The sequence below is a fragment of the Mustela putorius genome, unplaced genomic scaffold (assembly GCF_011764305.1).
Source record: "Mustela putorius furo isolate JIRA1106 unplaced genomic scaffold, ASM1176430v1.1 tig00000151_pilon_pilon_pilon, whole genome shotgun sequence".
NCBI lineage: Eukaryota > Metazoa > Chordata > Mammalia > Carnivora > Mustelidae > Mustela > Mustela putorius.
The window spans coordinates 12,437,028-12,460,178 of NW_025421296.1; the positions used below are offsets into that span (position 1 = coordinate 12,437,028).

The 23,151-nt window shown below is 41.8% G+C and overlaps 1 pseudogene; it reads left to right on the top strand.

The window, feature by feature from the left end:
• Positions 1-17,958: 17,958 nt before the first annotated feature.
• Positions 17,959-22,354, top strand: LOC101690697 (annotated as a pseudogene).
• Positions 22,355-23,151: the final 797 nt, after the last annotated feature.

The window sequence follows — 23,151 nt, forward strand, 5'->3', positions numbered from 1 at the left end:
CAGTTCCTTACTGTCCTAACTCCACAACCTGTCACCATGTACCCACACCATCATGCCTCCAACCTCACTGTGTCTCTCCACCCCCACACCCTGTTTGCACTGGGTGCTTGTCTCCTGGGAAGCTTCCGGCCCTTCTCGTCTCTGTGTCCCCTGCGGCCCATCTCCACACCACCACCATCGGAGTGCATGACCCGGATTTCCTCTGTCAAACCTCTTCTAGGTCCTACTGCCTGCAGGAAATACAGGTGCACTTGAACAGGCAGTCTTCAAGCACTTTGGAGCAAGCAGTGTTTAAGGAAGAGTTTAACACAGAAGGTCATTAACAGTCTGGCAGAAGCTGCTTTCTGACCCCATTCCCCATTTGTCTTCCACCCCACTTGTCCAGCCTCCCCACTGACTGACAGCTCACGTTGGGACCAGCTGTGTTTGTCCTCGCTGCTGTCTGCCTGGAATTTTCTTCTCTTTCCTTTGCCTGCTACATGCCCACTCATCCCTCTTAGGTAAGGGCAAGTACACTCTCCTCTGTTGAAACCTCAGCTCATGCCCTGAGACAGAATGGGATGCTCTAACCCCAGAAACCAAAGCGGTGCAGATCGGGACACATGCCCCCAAAGAATGTTTGCTGCACTGTATTTTAAATATAAAGCTTCATGTCTGTCTTCCCCATCAAACTGTGAATTTCTGCATTAAGCCTTGTTGAGTTTTGACCCGTGTGCCAATACTTGGCATATAGTAAGTGCTAGCTAAGTTTGTTGAATGCAGATAAGCATGAATATTTAAGACTCGGAATCCTGCTTTTCCAGAAGTGGAATGGATGCTTCCTGGGACAGATCTGTGCTTTTGTTATAATCTTGTCAGCCCTTGACTTTGAAATAATATTTTCAAAGAGGCCCAGGATTTCAGTGTCCAGTACTAGGTAGTACTCTGAGAGTATAGGGGTTCATTTAGGACCCTGGTGATGCTTTCTCTAAGAAAAAGAAAGTCCCTGACTCACTCCACGGAGATGCACATCCCTTTCCTCACCCAAGTCGCCACCCACCCTACTCCCATGCCCCCGCTCCTGTTACAAACCAAGTGGATTTGAGTCTTACCTATAATCCCTCCCCTCTGCTCTCTCTTTTCTACCAGTTACTTTTTCTACTCTTTTCCATCTTTTCTGCTCGTTTTACACGTCCATTTTGCCATATACCCTTTTTCCTCTTCTCTCAATCCCATCTAGACTGGCAAAACCCCTTGAAACTAAATCAGAGCTCAGAGAGACAGGACTTCCACCCCAGCTCAACTCCTTACCAGCCAGACACCATGAAGAATGTGCTTAAACTTCCCATAAATCATCATCTACTAAGAGGATATTGGCATTCTTGGGCTATGTTCCTCCTACTACTCTGGAATTTTTCTTTTTCTTGGCCCTTCTTTCTTTATATTTTCTATCATTTTATGTTACGAATTTATGTAAGCCACTCAAATACTTTTTTGATGAGATTTAAAAATATATAAAATAGGCCTTTAAGAATTACAAAGATTTGGGGTGCCTGGGTGGGTCTCAGGGTCCTGGGATCAAGCCCCGCATTGGGCTCTCTGCTTAGCGGGAAGCCTGCTTCCCCCTTTTTCTCTCTGCCTGCCTCTCTGCCTACTTGTGATCTCTCTCTCTTTCAAATAAATAAAAACATTTTTTAAAAAAAGAATTACAAAGATTTAACCAGATAAATCTGTAGCAGATTCAGCACAACGCCTGGAAAATGTTAGCTCATTTTCAATACGTTCTCTTCCAAAAGGAACACTTGCACACTGTTGGTGGGGGATGCAAACTGGTGCAACCACTATGGAAAACAGCATGGAAAGTTCTTCATAAAATTGAAAATAGAACTACCCTAAGATCCAGCAATTCCAATTCTGGATATTTGTCTCAAGGAAATGAAATCAACTTCTCAAGGAATTATATGTACCCCATGTTCATTGCACCATTATTGACAATAATTAAAACATGGAAACAAGCTAAGTGTCTGTCAATGGATGGATGGTAAAGAAAATGTGGTAAATAGATACAATGGAATATTACTCCGTCATACAAAAGAAGGAGCTTTTGTTCTTTGCAATAACATGGAAGAACCTGGAAGGCATTATACTAAGTGAAATAATCCAGACACAGAAAGACAAATACTGTGTGATCTACAAATGTTGAACTTGTATGTGGACTCTAAAAATGTTGAATTCAGAGAAACCGAGATTAGAACAGTGGTTACCAGGGGATGGAAGTGAGGGTTCTCAGGTCAGGAAGTATGCAGAGATGTTGTTGGTCAAAGGGTACAAATTTTCAGTTATAAGGAAAAAAAGTTCTAGGAAGCTTAAGTACAACATGATGGCCAAAGTTAATAATACTGTATTTTAACCTGAAATTTATTGAAAGAGTAGATCTTAAAGGTGCCTGGATGGCTCAGTTGGTTAAGCAACTGTCTTAGGCTCAGATCAGGATCCTGGAGTCCTAGGACCGAGTCCCACATCAGGGTCCATGCTGAGCAGGGAGTCTGCTTCTCTCTCTGATACTCCCCTCGTCATGCTCTCTCTCTCTCTCTCTCTCTCTCTCATATTCTCTCTCTCAGATAAATAAATAAAATCTTAAAAAAAAAAAAACAGATCTTGTTTTCACCACACACACAAAAGAAATGGTAACTAGTCGAGGTGAGGAGGATGTTGACTGTGGTAACCATTTCATAATGTATATATCTATTAAACCATCACATTGTTCAGGCCAAAAACCTGACACTGTACAATCTAAAGATATACAACATTTACTTGTCAATCATAACTCAATAAAACTGAAAAAAAAGTCAATTCTTTCCCAGCTGTCATAAAATATTCGTTGGTTAGTTATTTCACAAGGTTATTGTGAGAATTTACCAAAAAAATACCATGTAGATACAAATATTGTTGTTAGCACTTTACAGAGAGATATTAACTCATTTGATCCTGCAAAGGAACCTCCTAAGAACCTTTTGAAGAATCACTATTCTGATCCCTGTTTTTATAGGTCTCCCAACACTGAGCCACACATGTAGGAACCAGCCCAAGGTCTCAGAGCTAGTGCTCATGCCGGCAGGTTGCCTCCTTAGCCTGGGATTTTGATTCCAACACTGAAAGTTCCCTACTTGGCAATTTAAGGGAGAAAGAATTAGCTTCATCCATATCAACCACTCCTACTCTAATTAAAATGAGGTATTTTGGCTTGCCCAGTTCCAAGGTACAGTCAGAAATGTTCCATAACTCTGCCCGGAGGAAGTGTGGCTACATGTTTTGACTGGGCTTTTCCTCCTTATCTCTAAGAGCATTAGTCAGAATCCATGAACTAAAGCGGTGATGATTGTGGATGAGCTTGTTTCCTGGGGATTGAGTCTGATGGCTCGAGGAGCAGCCAAGGAACCCAAGCATGGTGAGTTGGAAGCCAACTGGCCATCCATCCACAGGAAACCTTCCAGACTCTGGGTCCACTCGTATGTACACAGAAACAGGTGCTGCTGTGCCTTCCTTTTTTCCTTCCTTCCTTCCTTCCCTTCTCTTTTGTGAACTGGGCAGCTTTGTGCCAATTCCACGGGCTGGGTCAGGTGAGCCATTGCAACTATTCAGAAAAAAAGACTATGATGTAGAATTCCTAGGTCCTGGACAGAGAATACCTGTCCCTCCTACCCCATCTCTACCCCAGTCAAGCCCTAGCCCTGCAGTGGGAAGGATCATGCATTTCAGATAGAGAGCCACTAGGAATGTTGGCTAACACCATCCCATTCTCAAGGCCTCCAGCCCCAGAACAGACCCCCTCCCCCACAGAGGAACTTGACTGTGATTTCCCTCATGGGCTCTCCCTCCAGAGACTTGGCCAGAGGACTAACTAACAGGGTGTAAACAGTGGGCCCTTTGGAACATATAGAAAGAAATCAACATGGAAAAGGAAGGGAGAGTCTACACACACTTATGTTACTGTCAGGGTAATTTGAAATTTGGGGGTCTAGCCACTTTAGCCTGAAGAATTTTTTAATTTTTTTTAAGATTTTATTTACTTATTTGATAGAGAGAGATTGCAAGTAGGCAGAGAGAGGAAGGAAGCAGGCTCCCTGCTAAGCAGAGAGCCCAATATGGGGCTCGATCCCAGGACCCTGGGATCATGACCTGAGCCAAAGGCAGAGGCTTTAACCCACTGAGCCACCCAGGCACCCCTAAATTTGGTTTTTAACTTTGGGATTCACATGGTTACTAAAGTCTATTTGCAAGTCAGCTTTCTTGTGACTATAGAGGCAAGATGAAAATGATTTGTAATTAACATCCGCAGGCCTCATAAGCATGCCTCTGGGCAAAAGCAATTGACTTGCCTAAGAGGGGTAAACACTGTTATCTTATGATGCTGTTAAATTGTTTGGTAAACCCTCTCTCTTTAGATCTGTAGGTTGTACACAGTTTTGCTTAGCTCCCCACAATTTACCACAAACTCCAGAAGAACAGGATCTTTATTAAAAAATATGTATTATACTTCTAAGGGTCTGTTTCTGGCCACAGTAGTGATAAAAATGGAATCAGGCTTAGACACTTACTTCAGCTTCTTGCATCAAGATCTAAGGGCAGTAGATGAAAATTCTGAGTTCCCACTGCACAATATTGAGAGTAGATGCTAAATAAATACTTGTTGAAAAGGATGCAGAAAAAAGGAGGAAGAAGATGGGCGCCTGGGTGGCTCAGTGGGTTAAGTCTCTGCCTTCGGCTCATGTCATGATCCCAGAACAATCATGATCCCAAGGTCCTGGGATCAAGCCCCACATCTGGCTCTCTGCTCAGCGGGGAGCCTGCTTCCCCCTTTCTCTCTACCTGCCTCTCTGCCTACTTATGATCTCTGTCTGTCAAATAAATAAATAAAATCTTAAAAAAAAAAAAAGGAGAAAGAATAAAAGGAGCAGAATGGGGAGGAAAAAGAGAGTGATCATTGTATTTTTCAAAACATAAATTGAAAATACTAAAATTAGGGGTGCATGGGTGGCTCAGTGGTTAAGCATCTGCCTTCCGCCCAGGTCATGATCCCAGGGTCGTAGGATCGAGCCCCACATTGGACTCCTTGTTTTGTGGGAAGTCTGCTTCTGCCTCTCCCACTCCCCCTGCTTGTGTTCCCTCTCTCGGTGTGTCTCGCTCTGTCATATAAATAAATAAAATCTTAAAAGAAAAATACTAAAATTATTCACCAGACTCATTGGATTGGAAGAAGTCTTTTAAGCAAGCCAGTTTTCTAAAAAACATCATAAGCCCTTCAGGATTAAAAGGAATTCTAAAAGTACCTTTAAATTCAGGATATCTAAAAATGACTGTTAAATATGGATTTTATGATTAAAACATACAACATAATTACATTATTACACAGTTTTTGCCTAAGATCATCAGAAAGAAATCCATGAAACAATTCTTCTGATGATGTTCACCCAAAATTGTAATCTCAGAAATCTAAGATTATGAGACAATAAGTTCTAGGAAAGACAAGCTATTTGATGTTCACTTTGGCAACCTTTTCCCATGAACATAAATTTTTTTTCAACATCTTAAAAAGAAAAGACAAGAACGCTAACAAGTCTTGTAAAACCAGAATAAACTTCTGATGGCTATCTTATTTTTACTATTTTTTTAGAGGCATGCAGCTACAGATATCTGGGTGATTACATACTCACTAATGTATTTCCCCTTCGTGTTTATTTTGGAAAGATGGCAGGTTATTTTGAAAGAAAGGAAGAAAAAACAGAGCACAGAGGAAACAGAGTTGCCTTGTATCTCATAGGGCAACGAATTACTAAAATTACCAGACTTCACGGAAGAAAACACAAATTCATTTCTTTACACATTTTCTTAAGTTTCAAAGTAGCCCAAGGAGATCTAGAACCCAAGGCCAAAAAAATAATAAAGAAACACTGATTTTGGAATTTTCCCTGGAGCACAAAGCAATTGTAGGGGGTGGGGTGACGTTGTTCCTGTGTGTTGGCTCTCAGACAAAACTTTCTTCCCATACTTTCCAGACTACTTGAGTTTTATAGATGATTATAGTATTCATCAATCAGATTGATTACATATCAGTACAAATATATACATAGTATAGGTATTACAAGTCAACTTTTACATTTTAGTTAACATTCCTGTCTAGTACCCAGGTTTATTTGCAACATTCATCCAGTCTTACTGAGGGTCACCAAAGTGTACCAGGAATACAAAAGTGAATATGAAATGCCAATAGAGTATTACCCCCACCTTAAAAGACCACCAGAGACGTGAGTCAAAGCCAATCAGCAAGGGTCGTTTATTGCAGGTTCGAACCTGGACCTCTGCGCCGCTTGTTGCCGATAGCGCCGATGTCCTCAGCCAGCCTCCTGCTCCTTCAAATACATCAGAACCCTTGCCCCCACAGCACACCCCCACCTGCCACGTGGCCTGGGACATGACGTGGAAAGTCATGCTAAGCAGCACTTGGGAATGGATGCACGCAGTAGAACACCAACTCTTCCACAATTCATGGAGTGAATTTCCAGAACAAGTAGTTTTTCTAGTCTAGGAAGAGAGATCGATTTTACATTGATTTACCTCTGGGGAAAAAAAATATGCTTCCTCCAACAAGGAAAAATTTCTACTGTACAACATTATTTTAATTGTGTCTCTGCAGGAAGGAACAAGTCCAGAATGATCAAGACGTTGGTTGTCATCAGTGACCTCTTCCAAGATACCTTGAACTCTCTTTTGTTGATAGGACCTTCTGAAAGTGCACGGGGAGTCAAACTCTTCTGGCTTACACCCATTTTAAACATCACTTAATGGCATGATGCGACAATTCGTTATCAGATGACCCTGTGCTCGTACACAAACACAGCCACTATCAGGCACAGACAGGCCGTAATCTGGCAAAATCTTGATGAAACAGAAATAAACACAATGTGTAGTGCATATTAATAAACTTGGGCATTCTGGCTCACACTAACATTACAAACACCCTCAAAAGGAAAATGCTGTGAGGCTGGGTTTCCTTATATGAACCTTACCATCAATATAAACAAGGAGAGAGAAAAGGGAAAGAGGTGAATCTTTTGAAATAGTGTATCTCTGCTTCAATCTTGGAAATAACAACTCATCTCTGAAGAGCTAATAGTTTCCGTAATGTATCATTTTCTCAAAGGGAGGGACTAAAATAAACCGAAGCTCTTGCCCTCCTGCCTGGGAGCTTATTCATTTAAAGGTGATTGGATAATGCATTAGGATGGAGATTCTCCAAAGCCAATTTGCAGCTGAGGGCCAGTCTCAGGACACAGCTGGCACTGATCCAAGGCAAAATGAAAAACAAAGGCACTGGAATAAATTTTTTACAAAGCTAGTTTTAAAAATTACATTTATCTCTTTTTAAATGCATACTGTGTAAATTTCAAAGAGCGTAAAAATGTATTCAGTGTAAAGGAGATGCCTCTCCTGGTCCTCTAGGTCAGACTCCATTATTACTGGTTTCTCATGTATCATGAATAACGTATGAGCAGATTTTACATATACATATATATACACATATATATTCTACATATTCCCATAATTTTGTATTATTATTATCTTTCTTTGATTGTGATAATAAATGAGCTTTTGGGGGGGAAAAATGCCCTCACTTGGTAAAATAAAGTCAGCTGCCCTGTTTCTACTTGTGCTCAATACATCCCATTAACCAAACCCACTCCACAACTCAGGATATTTTGGTTTTCTTAAATTTTACTAGTTCATGAAATCTAAAAATCTGAGAACTGGTGAATTAGAGTATTTGACCCTTTCATATATTTCATATATTAATTTTAACTTTGAATATATACCACATATATATAATTATTAATTATCAATTTGCTATCCCAAACGTTTAATTTTCTATCAGAGAGCAAACTGATAACTAATAGACTTTAACTCCATGTCATCCAGGGTAGTTTCATTGGACATCTCCATAAGGTCTGTAAAAAGTCATTAAAAAAAAGTCAATTATTAGTAAACAGAAAAGCTATCACTCACCAGATGCAGCAAAATTAAGAGGCACTGCAAATTCAATAAATAAATTTGAAAATTTATTTTGAAATAAAAACTAGAATACATTTTTAAACAAAAAATACAAAAAGATCTCGAAAGGTTTGTTGAAAACTGTTTTAGTTCAGGTGTGTGAGGTTAAGTTAAAACATAAGGAAGAAATCTGATTTTCAAACATTTTGGTAGTTTTGACGTCTTCTTGGCATAAGCAGTATTTTGTGCACATCTCTGCAATTTATAAAAATCCCATTTTTATATAATCTGCTCAAGAGAGTATCTAAATTTTAGAAAATTGTCCAAAAAATAATTATTTAGTCAAATTTAATTTGCTAGTAAAGACTGAAACAAAAGGCTATTGTAAAGGTTTTCTTCTCCACTTCAGCCCTTGAACTTGATGTCCTGTTTCCCTTGAACTAGAGGACGGAGCATCAGGATCTGAAGCAGGTACTTCAAGAGTCACCAGCTCCCAGTACCAACTGCATGCCCTCCATTCCTAACCTCCTAGTACCCCCCAGACCTGGCATCTCTTGGACATGGTAAACCTGGGTCTTTTTCTGGGTGAATTTGTACTTCTGGGGACTCCCATCTGCTACTGTGGCTACTGCCTTTTTCTTCTCCCAACTCCACAATGGAGCCAGTCTCAAATTGCTCTCCCCAGCATTCTCTGAATGCTCACCCATACTGTGCCACCCCATGGGAGGTTCCAGCCATGCTCACCTCTCTCCCACCACCATGCAAATGACCACCATGGTGCCTACTAATTTAAGGACCTGCACAAGCCCCATCCCCACTTCTAACTACCTAGTCACCCTTGATGACTTCAAACTTGCCATTTGCTTTGAAGACCAGTGCCTACTCTCTCCAGCCTCTGGCCCTTAAAAGCAGCATTAACCTTTCCCTTCCAACCATGCTGCTCTCCATCAGTACCCACATCACAACAACTCCTACTTCATTAATCTCTGTTCTTTAATCCAAAAACCAGACACTGAGCTGGGACCTAGAGAAGAGAGTCAGAAAAGGTCAAGCTCTTACCAGTTGAGCAAAATAACATTTATGTTTTTCTTCAGGAAAAGTCTCTATGCTATGGAGTGATCTCTGTGGGAACAGAAGGGAACCTTCTGGTTGTGATAGTCTTTCAAAAGCAAACCCCTTAAAAAGCCAAGAAGAGCCAAAAAAGCAACAACATGAATGATGGTAAGAAACAAGCTAAACTCTTCATTTATTTCCACCTGTAGCCTCTATCTGAGACAGTTATAGATGGTCATGGAGTTACTTTAGGAAGTGGACACAACAGTAAGAAGGACATCCCTGGTTTCTCAGAGACTCCAGGGGAACTTTGATGGCCTGTGTTCAGTAATGATTTTTTTCTGTATCCTTTCACCTGGTAGAAAAGCATCTTCTATAGCACAAGAAAAAAAGAGAAAAGAAAAAAAATTAAAGATACCTACCATTAATAATAGTTACCATTATCATTAGTTACCATTTATAGTTATCATTATCAATAGTTACCATTTATCATCAGCCTAAAAGAAACTCAGTTATAACTAAGCAATTTATACAGCTCACAGCATGTCATGAGAGAGAGATTATCATCCCCATAACTAACTTCCCTAGGGTCACACAGCTAACTAAGAAGCAGAGCTAGAGTTCAAACTAAGGTCTGCCTAGAGCCAAATCCCATGCTTTTTTTGTGTTATACTTCTCCAACCCCCAGAAGGAAGATTCCAGAAAACATGGCATCTGTCCTGACCAAAAGAATTCTAGGCCTTCAAAACTATAAACTTATTAGATGATGCTGCAGAAAGTCATTAATTATTGGGTAGTATGTGTAGAAAAAAAAATTTAGAGTTTTCCTCACTTGTTCTCAATGTTATGTATTTAATCCTGTAAAAATATCAATAATTAAAAGTTGCCAAATTGTGATGGAACGTCTGACTGACTCAGTAGGTGGAATGTGATACTCTTGATCTCGGGGTTGTGAGTTTGAGTACCACGTTGAGTGTAGAGATTACTTATAAATGTAATCTTCAGGGGCTCCTGGGTTGGCTCAGTCCATTAGACATCCAATCCCTGTTCTCAGCTACGGTCTTGATCTCAGGGTCGTTGACTTTGGGCCCCCTTGTTGGGCTTCACATTGGGTGTGGAGCTAAATAAATAAATAAATAAATACTCCCCCCACCCCAAGTCACTAAATTGTCAAGAAAACTGGACATTTGGGAATGAAGCACCATTTTTTCCTCTAACTACAAATGTGGTCATCCCCACCCATTCTCAAACTGACAAGATAAATTACTGAACCAGCCTTTCTCAGGGTGTTCGACCTTTCTCCAGAGGTAAACTGTCACTGTAATAATAATTTTAAAATCTTTATTAACTAAGTCCCTTACATGCACTATCTAATCTAACCCTCCACAATGCCCCTCAGATCCAGGTATCGTGTGTTTTTCCTTGTAGAGATGATGAAGTTGAAGGTAAGAGAGGGTCCAGAACCAGCCCAAGGACACACAGCTGGAAAATGGGTTCAGACTCATCTCTGTCTAAATTCAGAACCTCTGTTCTTAACCTTTATGCTCTTCCCTTCTGGTCCTTCATGATTATCACTTTAGCATTGTTTCATCTGCACAAATATTTGTGTCAAGTACATGATAAATTACTAGAGACTTGGGTTCTTGTGTAGCATGGTTACAACACCAGACTTGAGGTCACCTGGCTGGCTCCTTCAGTAGAGCATGCAACTCTTGATCTTGGGCTTGTGAGTTTGAGCTCCATGGTGGGTATAGAGAGTACTAAGAAAACAAACTTTAAAAAACAAAAACACCAAACTTGACTCGAGTCTTTGGGAGAAGATTAAAAATGTCCTTTGCTTTCTAACAATAGGAAATTATATTTATCACACTCTGTTAATATGATTTCTGAGTTTTTCTATTCAGCTGTTTTTTAAAATCACATTTCAAATATGTTTTTTTATTTATTCTCAAAAGCTATTCAAGTTTAGCATTCTAAACCTCACACTTATTACTAGATGTAGCGTCTCCCTTTTATTACCAGAGATTTTCCAAAGTAGATAAATGTAGTCATTGGTGGAAATTTCTGGAGCCAGATCTGCTCTGACGGGAAGGTGGTGACACAGAACGGATAAGGCCAGGGTTTGTAGTCAGACAGTCCTGAGTTTGTATCTTGACTCTACCACTTGCATTCTGTGCTGTGTCCCTTTAAGTTACTTACTTAACCTTTCTGAGTTGGTTTCTCCATCTCCATGTTACCGATCCAATTTTCTGTCTCTGGAGGTTTCCACTAAATATTTGTTGGGCATTTGATTCTAATCCTGGTGTTCTTCCCTCCAACGCACCCAGTCTTCCTCATCTTGAAAACAGTACCACCACCCATCCAGTCCTTTATTCCAAAAACCTCCGCCCATTACTGATTCCCCCCCACCCATTCTGTCAGCCACCCCTACATGCAATCCATTTTCAAGACCAGTAAATACTACTTCTAAAACATATCTTGAATCCAGTATATCTCTCTTCAAAACTGCTGCTAACATCACCCCTTCCTGGACACAAAAACATTCTTTTAATGAGTGACCAGTCACTCTCTCCTTCTGCTCTGATTTGTTCCCTATCAAGCTGCCAGAGGGATCATTTTTTTAAAAGCTGGGGGGAGGGGGGAAATGCGTCTGGCTGGCTCAGTCAGAAGAGCGTGTGACGCTTGATCTCGGGGTCATGAGTTCAAGCCCCACACTGGACAAAGAGATTACTTAAGGAAATGAAAAAAAAAAAACTGTAAAAAATAAAAAGAAAGAAGACTGTGTTGCACCCTTATTGAAATCATCCAACGGCTTCTAACTTAAGAATTCCAAGCTCCTCTTCACACCCCTTACCATGACTATCATTAAAACCAAAACAAAACAAAAAGGAAAAAAAAACTCAAAATAACAAAAACAAAATAACAAATGTTGGCAAGGATGTGGAACAACTAAAATCCTTCTGCATGCTGGCGGGAACATAAATGCTACAGCTGCTGTGGAGAACAGAATTGCAGTTTCTCAAAAAAAACTAAAAATAGAATACCACATGGTCCAGCAATTTCACTTCTGGGGCATACCCGAAAGAATTGAAAGCAGGGACTCAAACAGATATTTGTATTCGGCTGCACACTGTTTTGCCTCACTACACTGTAAAGCTATTCATGGCAGCATTACTCAAGAAAGCCAAATGTCCATCAACAGATGAACGGGTGAACAAAATGTATAACATACATCCAATGGAGTATACGAGTCAACTTTATAAAGGAAGGAGATTATGACACATGCCACAACACGGATAAACCTTGAGAACTAACACTGAGTGAAATGTGCCAATCACAAAAGGACAGATACTGTCAGAATCTGCTTTCATGATTCATACCTAGAGTAGTCAGCGGTCAGCGAGACAGAAAGTAGGATGGTGGCTGCCAGGGGCTGGGGGAGGGGCAAATGGGGAGGTAGTATTTGATGGATTTAGCGTTTCAGTTTCAAAAGATGAAAAAGGTTCTGGAGATGGATGTTGTGACGGTCACACAACAAGAATGTACTTAATGCCAAAGAACTGTATAATCTTAAGCGTGGTTAAAATGGTAAATTACATGGTGTGCATATTTTGCAGTTTTAAAAAGTCCAAAACTTAGGGCACCTGTGTGGCTTAGTTGGTTAAGCACCCAAATTCTGGTTTCAGCTCAGGTCATGATCTCAAGGTCATAAGATGGAGCAGTGCATCAGGCTGCGTGCTCAGCCGGGGGTCTGCTTGAGATTCTCCCTCTCCCTCCCCCACTGCCCTCCCCACCCTACCTCAGACTGCTCTTCCACAGCACACTCTCACTGTATTTAAAAAAAAAAAAAAAAAAAAATCCAAAACCCTTACCATAACCCAGAACGACTTGCACGATCTAGGCCCAGCAACCTGACCAATTCCCCCCCTCACTCCTGCCCTGGCCACACTTTCAGGGCCTTGTGAACCCGCAGGCCTTCTTCCCTCAGCCTTTCGCTCCTCCCCAGCCAGGCCAGCAGCCTCTCCCCAGAGAACTCTCCCTTCACACTCCCCCCCGAAGTCAGCCCCTGTTCTTTTCTATCATAGCTGCTCCTTCATGGCATTCCACAGGGTAGTTTGCACACTGAGCAGCTTAATTAAAGTACCTTGTTCCTCAGGAAGCAGTGGAAGCCCTAAGTCCCCATCAGCCCACCCTGCGGGGTCCACCAGGCTGCCTCACAGTCCTCACATGACTGACGTGGTGTTCACTTGGAAATAACTCAGGAGGGCATCACCTGAGTACTCTTCGCTTGTCTCGTTCACTCATCCTAAAGAAGAGACTTCCAACTCTCTTCCCCGGCCCTTAATTAGTTTCCAAAGTAGGGGAAGAAAGACTCTTCAACTTTCAAAATTAAAAATAAACTTAAAATTAAAAATAAAATTAAAAATAAACTTCGAAAGGCTTCCTCCATCCCCTGCCTCCTTCCATCGTGAGAGCTGCTCCTGGAGGGGAATTCCTCTGAAATGAAATCAGGAAGGGCTCCAAGAGAGCTCATGTTTCCAATATTAAGGCTCTGACTTCTGAGGACACAGCCCAGCCCATTCTTTAATCACAGCTGAGGAAATTACCCCAGCCTGGCTAAAAGATCATAATATCTTAAGAAGGCTGATGAGCTCATGAAAAGCAGTTGAATTTGGAATGCCAAGACACTCCCAGACATCTCTTTTAGCTCCTTTTCTCCTCCATTAAATTCCCTCGAATTGTCCAGATCCGCACCACACCAAATTTTCAGAGATTTTCAAAATAGCTTTTATTTAATGCATTGCAAAGTAGAGAGCCGTTGGAGCTCTATTTCCCGGATACTCTTCCTGGTATCAGTATGATACCAGTCATACTGGTATCTTCGTCAGTATGAGATAGCTCGGAAAATTTAGCTTTAAACATAGTATGAGCCCCATTCATCTTCGGTGGGTTTGACTTTCCCAATTTTACTTTTCTGTGTGAGGATTATCTCATATCCACCTTGAAATTTTATGGGAGAAAGAAAGAAGTACTTTAGAAGATCTCAGATAATGAGAAACAGAAAAGCCTTAGTAATTATTAAAAACACTTAACATTTGCAAGGGAAGCCAAAGATGGCAGGACTGAGAGTTTATTTATTCATATAATAATATTCACAAGCAAACTACCTACCCTCCTTCTCTAAGTGGGAGACACAATAAAATAAAATTGAATGAAGTGTAATTCGCTACAGGTAGGAAGCCATTTTCCAAAACCTCTATAAACAGCAGAGTTTCTTGGCACGTCTCTGTTGTCAACATATACATGTATGCCATCCTTACTCTTTATTTCCTTGGCTCATAAAACAAAAGAGTGAAACTTTAGGTGACAACGAAGGATGGAGATGGAAAGTTATAATGTCTTCTGGAGTTGTGTTAATCCTACCCTCCCAGAGCAAAGAAAGTGTAAGTCTGGAAATAAAGAAAGCGTTTTGTAGATGACAGTTGTTTGTAAGTGTAGAAAGCAAGAGATTTCCATGTATGGACCTGAAGTGCATTCCAATGCAGTGTCAAGTTTTGTGTGCGATAAGGCCAGAGCAGGAAGCCACTCGAGGTCAGGAAGGAAGTGCTGTCAAGCCTGGGAGCGGGCAGAGTCCTGCGGGGAGCTGGGCAGGCTCACAGCTTCAGCTGTGTAACCACTGCCCTATTTTTAAAAGATAAACAGCATGAACAACACAGAACCCGCACAGTGGCTGCTTCAAGTTCATCCAAACCACACAAAGAACTCACCCTTAGCCCTTGCCAGGCTTTGCAAGTCCCCCAAAAATGTGAAGTCACTGTTTCTCCTGGGACACGAGGCAGAGACTGCTCAGAGGATTTGATTATGACCTTTTATCCAGTATCCACAGCTGGCTTTGAGGGTCTCTGGTTATCCTCGCAGATTTCCAAGTGTCCCTCATTTCTCCCACCCAGCCTCAAGTTTCTACCAGCCCCTGTCTGCTGGGCAAGAAATCCTACTATGAGTTAATGTTAGTAAGCAGAAGTTCTCCCTTGAGTCATGACCTGTCTAATATGCAGTCAGCCAACAGAACTCATTAGACTGATGACCTTGACAGTACTTTACAGAGTTAATTTCCAGATCAGTAAACTCTGACTCAGTGTCCACAGTAGGCTAAGGGCAAAGGCTCCGGAGGGTTAGTCAGCTGCCCTGATCCTCACAGAGTACACAGGAGAGAGTGCTAATACAGTCGCTCCCTTCCTAAGATACTAAAGTTTGTCTGCATTGTGATGGGGCAGTGCTAAAAGGCACAGAAGGTGCACAAAAGGAAGATCATCGAGGGGATCCTAATTCAAGCTCAAGTTAGCAATGGAAACTAAGAGATGCTCCAGGGTAAATGGGTGTCTTCCCAAGTTAGAGAGACAAACAACAGAAGCCATGGGAGGTGTATTCCCAGACCCAGAACAGCCCCTCTGCAGCTGAGAGGCCAGGGACAGCCTGTAGTTAGCGTGTGACACCTTCACACAACTGTTCAGGAAGCAAGAAGACATCACTGGGCATTTTCCCTGGAAAAGCAAGGAAAAATTGGGATACGAGCTCTGCGACCCAGGCCCATCCCTGGAAGCCGACACTCAAGACTCCTAAAACGTGGACCGCCTACTGGGTAACTGGATACATTCAGCACTGGAATTACAAAAAGGCCCCCAAGTCAAAGGGGAAAACTCAACAATTAGTACCGCTTCATGCAGAAAATATAGATCAATCTATTTTTAATTTTGTTCATCAAAAGATACCATGAAGAGGGGCATCTGGATGGCTCAGTCAGTTAAGCGTCCAACTCTTGATTTCCCCTGAGGTCATGATCTCAGAGTCTTGAGACCAAGACCCGCAACCAGCTCCATGCTGAGCATGGAGCCTGCTTAAGATTTCTCTCTCCTTCTCCCTCTGCCCCTTCCAGCTTGCATGCAGGGTCTCCCTCTAAAAAAATAATAAAATAAATAAAAACTTAAAAATATCATTACCTCCCTGAGGGGAAGAAGTGTGGGGATTCCGGGGAGCAGACAATGTCCTATATTTCAGCTCGGGTGATATTTTTATGGCTGTTGTTTAATTCATTACTTGCCAACCTGCACGTGGATGTTTTGTGCACTTTAAATATTTATGTTCTATTGTACATTTGCAATGCTTTTTAAAAAAAATAGAATGGCACTTGGTTTTTAAAGGTGATGGGATTCAAAATGAAAAACAACCACCCTAGAGGTTGAAACCAAACAAGATGTCCCTGGAATCTGTCCACAAGACCTGTGTGTGTCATCTGTCCCTGAAGAAACCAGAGAGCAGTGTGGGGAGAGTCCATCATCTCCTCGTTTAAAGCTACTCATCTTCTTCTATCGTGTGAAATCAAAGTTTCTGTATCCAAAAGCACCCTGTTAACTGGCAAACACACAGGAAATGCAACATGCTGGAGGAATGTTCCCCTCCCCCTTCTGCACCTGCTTTCCTTATAACTTTACAGCAGAGAAATCTGAGAGGAGACAACTGACAGCGGAGAAGCCGGTGAAGGTAGAAGGAAACATCTCCATCCAGCATGCTTTGAGGGAGGAAAGCCAAAGACTGCTGAATTTGAGCAATAATAGGAAACTTCACTTGCTCTATAGGATGAGTTCTGTGTCCCAGCACCACAAAGGGATCAGCCGAAACCCAACCCCCGTAACCACAGTCTGATGGAGGCTGTGCTTGACTCCATCACCCCACTCCCCAGGCTCTCCACCCTCAACCCCCCCAGCCCACAGAAACCTACCTGCACTTTTCTTCCTACCCCTTCTCTCCCCTCTGGAGAGACTCCCTTCTGCACAGACTGAGAGGTCAGCCCTGCCTCATTGTCCCACTACAGTACTTTTCCACTTGCTTAAACACATTGATTGCTCTCATCTCTCAGGCTGCACACATGCTGTCTGTCTGTCTGTCTGTATGGATTTCTCCATCCCTACTCTATCAGGTAGCCCTCCTTACCCTTCCTGTAGGAACCCCCCTGCCACACCCACCAACCCACTTAGATGTTGTAGAACATTATTCTCTGTGCCTGGTTAGATATGTGTTAATTACATCTATTGCCCCTCGACTGCAAGTTCTGTAAAGGTGTTTACCAAACCTATCTCGTCCACCCCTGACTCCTCAGCTCTCATGCAGTGATCGGTATTTGTTGAATGACAGATTAACAAACACATCTATTCTGTCTCCTGATTTTTATTTTACAGGAACCCCAAACGAACACACATGCATAAGATGCCTTCCACACTTTGGGTCACGGCACTCATCAGTCAGCCTCACAGACATGAGGAGCTGGAGAGGAGGGAACAGTGACAGGAAGGGCAGAGCTCCTGAGAGTCTAAAGGAAAGGCTGGACACTCTGGGGCCAGATTCAGAATCAGGGACTACCCATTGTTTCTGGTAATTTGCTGAAGATACCCCCCCTCCAGAGACTCCACAAAGTAGCAGACAAGTGGAGTGCGCCAACCAGAAGCTCCAGGTACCCCACCAGAGCCTGCACAGGCTTGGCATCCAGCCCAGCTCAGCCTCCATGCAGATGAGCACCACGGCCCGGGGCAGCACACAGTGCTGAGGGCAGAAATTCAGTCCATTGGTCAGCGTGTATGTGCAACAGGCTCCCAACGCCGCAGAGAAAGACAGTGTGTTGATCTTTTCACATGGCAGATGAGCGACCCAAATGGTACAGATTTAGTGGCAAATGTAAGGGACATATGGGCTTCAGGTACAATATTTCCTTTAATACGCCCAACAGTCTTGCAAGGTATTCATCCCGTCTTAAAGGTAAGGAAACTGATGTTCTGCACGTGGATGCCTCTGAGTAAGCATCATTAAAGTCTCCCCTCCACCGCCATCATGTCTAAGTCAGAGTCTCCCAGGAGCCTGAACAGCTGCAGAAGCTCTTCTTTGGAGGCGTGGACTTTGAAAGAACCGATGAGAGTCTGAGGGGCCGTTTTGAGCAATGGGGAACTTACGGACTGTGTGATAATGAGAGATCCAACCACCACGGGCTCCATAGGCTTTGGGTTTGTCACAGGTGTCCCTGTGGAGGAGGTAGGGGCAGCCATAAATGCAAGGCCACACGAGGTGGGTAGGAGAGTTGTGGAACCAAAGAAGGCTGTCTTGAGGGAAAGTTCTCAAAGACCTGGTGCCCACTTTACTGTGAAAAATATTTTTGTTGGTGACATTAAAGAAGACCCTGAAGAACATCGTCTAAGAGATTATTTTGGACAGTATGGAAACATCGAAGTGGCTAAGATCATGACTAACCTAGGCAGTGGCAAAAAGAGGGGTTTTGCTTTTGTAGCACTGGATGACCATGCCTCCGTAGACAAGATTGTCACTCAAAAATACCACCCTATGAATGGCCACGACTGTGAAGTAAGGAAAGCCTTATATAAGCAAGAGATGGCTAGTGCTTCATCCAGCCAAAGAAGTCGAAGTGCTTTTGGAAACTTCAGTGGTGGTTTTGGTGGGAATGACAACTATTGTCGTGGATGGAACTTCAGTGGTCGTCGTGGCTTTGGTGGCAGTCAAGGTGTTTTTTTTTGTTTTGTTTTGTATTCCAAAAAGTTTAGTTCTTTTATTAATGAAATTGGTAATTTCTTCAAGTTTCTGGTGGGGTTGGTGGGGTAATCAACTGAAAGGTTTCTAAAAACTCTGCCCTTTTAATAAATATGAAGGAGAGAGAAAGTGTGTGTGTGTGTGTAGGACTTGTGAATTTCAGGTTTAGCAAGTTTGTGGAAAGGTTGACAAAATCTGCATAATCCTTGTTGATGAGCTCGACCATGGCTATTTTAAGAAGTTTATAGTAGAGTTCCAGATTTCCTCTTAGTTCCTCCAGCTGGACATGCTTCCTACAGTCAGACACAAAGTGATCGACATCAAAATCTTCCTGGGTAGCTCAGTGAGTTAAGGCCTCTGCCTTCGGCTCAGGTCATGATTCCAGGGTCCTGGGATCGAGCCCCACATCAGGTTCTCTCCTCAGCAGGGAGCCTGTCTCCTCCTCTCTCTCTGCCTGCCTCTGAATGGTGAATAAGGTGTCAGGGGGATGGCTATAATGGATTTGGTAATGATGGAAGCAACTTTGAAGGTGCCAGAAGCTATGATGATTTGGGCAGTTATAACAATCAATCCTCAAATTTTGGACCCATGAATGGAGGAAATTTTGGAGGCAGAAGTTCTGGCCCCTATGGTGGTGAAGGCCAATACTTCGCCGAACCATGAAGCCAAGGTGCCTATGGTGGTTTCAGCAGCAACAGGAGCTACGGCAATGGCAGAAGATTTTAATAAATGCCAGGAAACAAGGCTTAGCAGGGGAGGAGAGCCAGAGAAGTGACAGGGAAGCTACAGGTTACAACAGATTTGTGAACTCAGCCAAGCATAGTGGTTAGCAGGGCCTACCTGCTACAAAGACATGTTTTAGACAATACTCATGTGTACGAGAAAAAACTCGAGGACTGTATTTGTGACTAATTGTGTAACAGATTATTTTAGTTTCTGTTCTGTGGAAAATGTAAAGCATTCCAACAAAGGGTTTTAATGAAGATTTTTTTTTTGCACCCATACTATTGATTGCTAAATGTAATAGTCTGATCATGATGCTGAATAAATGTGTCTTTAGAAAAAGGAAAGGATAAGGAAACTGAGATTCAGAAGTTAATGCACTGCCTCAAAGTCACGTACCTACTAAGAAGAGAAGCAACAACAGAGCCAATATTCAAACCCAGTCTGACTTCTGAGCCCTTTGCTCCAGAGAACCATCCCATATGGGCCCCCATATCTACAATCAGCAAATGCTTCAGGACATAAGGACACCAAAATTTGTCAAAAAACTGGCTCTTACCAGATATCTTATTATCCCTTATAAGAATACATAAATAAAATATCTGCAATAGATGAATGGATAAAGAAGATGTGGTCTATATCTACAATGGAATACTATGCAGCCATCAAAAGAAATGAACTCTTGCCATTTGCAACGACATGGATGGAACTAGAGGGTATTACGCTGAGCGAAGTAAGTCAAGTTATCATATGATCTCCCTGATATGAGGAATTTGAGAGGCAACATGGGGGATTTGGGGGGTAGGGAAGGAAAAAATGAAACAAGATGGGATCAGGAGGGAGACAAACCATAAGAGACTCTTAATCTCACAAAATGGACTGAGGGTTGCCAGGGGGTTGGGGCAGGGGGAGGGTGGTTGGGTTGTGCACATAGGGGAGTGTAGGTGCTATTGTGAGTGCTGTGAAGTTTGTAAGCCTAATGATTCACAGACCTGTACCCCCGGGGCTAATAATACATTATATGTTTATAAAAAAGTTTAAAAATTTTTTTTAAATATGATTTTGTTAAAAATATAAAAAAGTTAAAATATAACTTTTCTGTACAGTGCAATGAAGCTAAGCAGAGTTTGTAATGTATTTTGATTATGCCCAAATTTGACTGATTCACAATAAAATTAATTATATCTTCAAAAAAAAGGGAAAAGAAAATATCTGATTTGAGAGGATTGTAATTAATGAAAACATCAATTAAAAGAATATATAAATAAGAAAATATCTATTGAAAAAAGAGAGAGAAAAGTAAATGTGTTCTAACTCAAATAAGGAGATAGGAGGCCCAGGAGCAGGAGGAAAAGTTAGAGACAGTTCTGACATTCACATGCAGGCACAGGCTCCCTATTTCCATTACTGGATATCGGATATGTAAGCCCAGTTTAATGCAAGACACTGCAGATTAGGAACGCAAGGGATTTTCCAGAATCTATGATCAAAAAACCCTCTGCCCACTGAGATTTACAATTTAGGGCCCTTCTTCTCTATAATCGTCTATGGTCTTACCACCTATGTCTTAAAAGCATGATTCTGGCGATATTTCCATTCCTGGACATTTTGGCTCAAAGAATCAAAGTGGATCTCAGGTTTCAAAGACCCAAGGGAAAAAAGGTCACTATTGACTACTTATTGTTGGACCAACAGCACTTAAGCTGTCCGGTTAGGCTTTGATTTTAATATTTCTCCGTGAGGAAAGTACGTATTTTTAATAGCGTTCTTTCTTTCAATATGTTTGCAGTGCAACTAAATCACAGTCCAACAGCATGCGTTTTTAAAGCAGAGGAAGTAAAATAAATGGAGTCATTGGTCTATCTTCATTTCCCAGCACAAATTGTTAGTCACATATTTGCCAGTTTGGTTTGGATTTATAACATGTTCGCAGTGATTTACGTGGTATTTACATTATAAACTTTTCATGTAAGCATTGAAGGTACTTCAAAGATTTTACATTATTTTCTTGAAACTTCTTTTGAAGGGGAAAAAAAAAAAACATGTAACAACAGGGCACAAAGGAGCCAAAACGTTAAATTAGGTGACAGGTCAGAAGCTACACCGCCACACTGTTTCCTAGGGAAAATAGTGATTCCCCATTTATCTTTCCAAAGGTAAGATCTCGTCCCACACTTTATTGAGGTATATAGTGATATTTACATATGATATTTACATACAGTGATATTTACATATCACAAATCCCCCCTTTCTTAGTGTAAAGTATGATGAATTCCCGCAATTGTGTACAGTTGTGTCACCACCATCATACGTTGCTCTGCCTTCTGTCACTGAAGTCTTTGCCCTTTCTAGGATTTCATATTAAATAAATCATACATTATGTTTTCCAAAGTGGTTATACTGTTTTGCATTCCCACCAGCACCGCACGAGAGTTCCAGTTCCTCCTCATCTTACTTGATACATGGGGTTGTCCATCCTTTTAAAAACAGCCGTTCCAGAGGACTAGGAAATTATCACTGTAGTTTTAGTATTCGTTTTCTTGGTGACGAGGGACAATGAGCCTCATTTTGTGTGCTTTGTGGCCATTCCTACATCTCCTTTTGCAAAGTGCTTTCAAATCTTTTGGCCATCCTCATTGTCAAGTTGTATAAGTTGTATATAAAGTTGTATGTGTGGCCAATATTTTCTGTCAATTTGTGACTGGCCTTACTGTTTCCGAACTTTCATTCTCTAGGAGAATAACAGTTCGTAATTTTGATAAAGCCCATTTTAGCAATTGTTTTGTCCTATGCTGGTTAACTTTTAAGGACACCAGAAGTAAAACTCTGCGTGAAAGGAAATGGTATTCCCAACCTCTATCCATCCACTCCTTGTGTCGTCTTCATCCTTTTAGGCATCCTGATTGCTAAACGAAAATTTGTGAGCATCATTCAGGCACCATGGAAATGTGTAAAGACGCAGTAGCAAAGGATACTGCAGAAGGTTGAGAGAAGGAAACACACAACAAAAACTCTTCTTTAAGCAAACTCACTTTCAAAGTAAAGAGCAAAAGAATCAAAGGTCTAAAGATTTGAAATTGAATAAAAAGAGAGAATGATGCCAGTGGGGGTTTTGTGACTGCTGAGTAACAGCTGGAAACACATATAAGGGCAGGTGTTAAGAATCCTGCTTCCAGCCAAGATGGAATCGCTGGGACCAGATCTATTCTCCAACCAGAAACAACTGAAAAACTGGACAAAACATGAAACAATGCTTCTCAAGACATTGGCCATCAGGTGGTGGAAGATAATGAACCTTGAGAGACTCCAGCAGAGAAAATAAGCACCTGAAGGTGTCCCATATTATTGGTCATTAGGGAAATGCTAACTAAAAACCACAAAAGAGGGGCGCCTAGGTGGCTCAGTGGGTTAAGCCACTGCCTTCGGCTCAGGTCATGATCTCAGGGTCCTGGGATCAAGCCCCACGTCAGGCTCTCTTCCCAGTGGGGAGTCTGCGTCCCCCTCTCTCTCTGCCTGCCTCTCTGCCTGCTTGTGATCTCTCTCTGTCAAATAAATAAATAAAATCTTAAAAAAAAAAAACACCCACAAAAGATATTTCTTCTCTCCTACTAGAATGTGTAAAGTGCAAAAAACTGACCACGTAAGTGTTGGCAAGGATGATGAGGAACTTGAACTCTCTTACACAGCTAGAGGGCACTTCCAAAACTTTGAAAACCATTTAATAGATTTTCTAAAAAGGTAAACATACTCCTTTTTGACTGT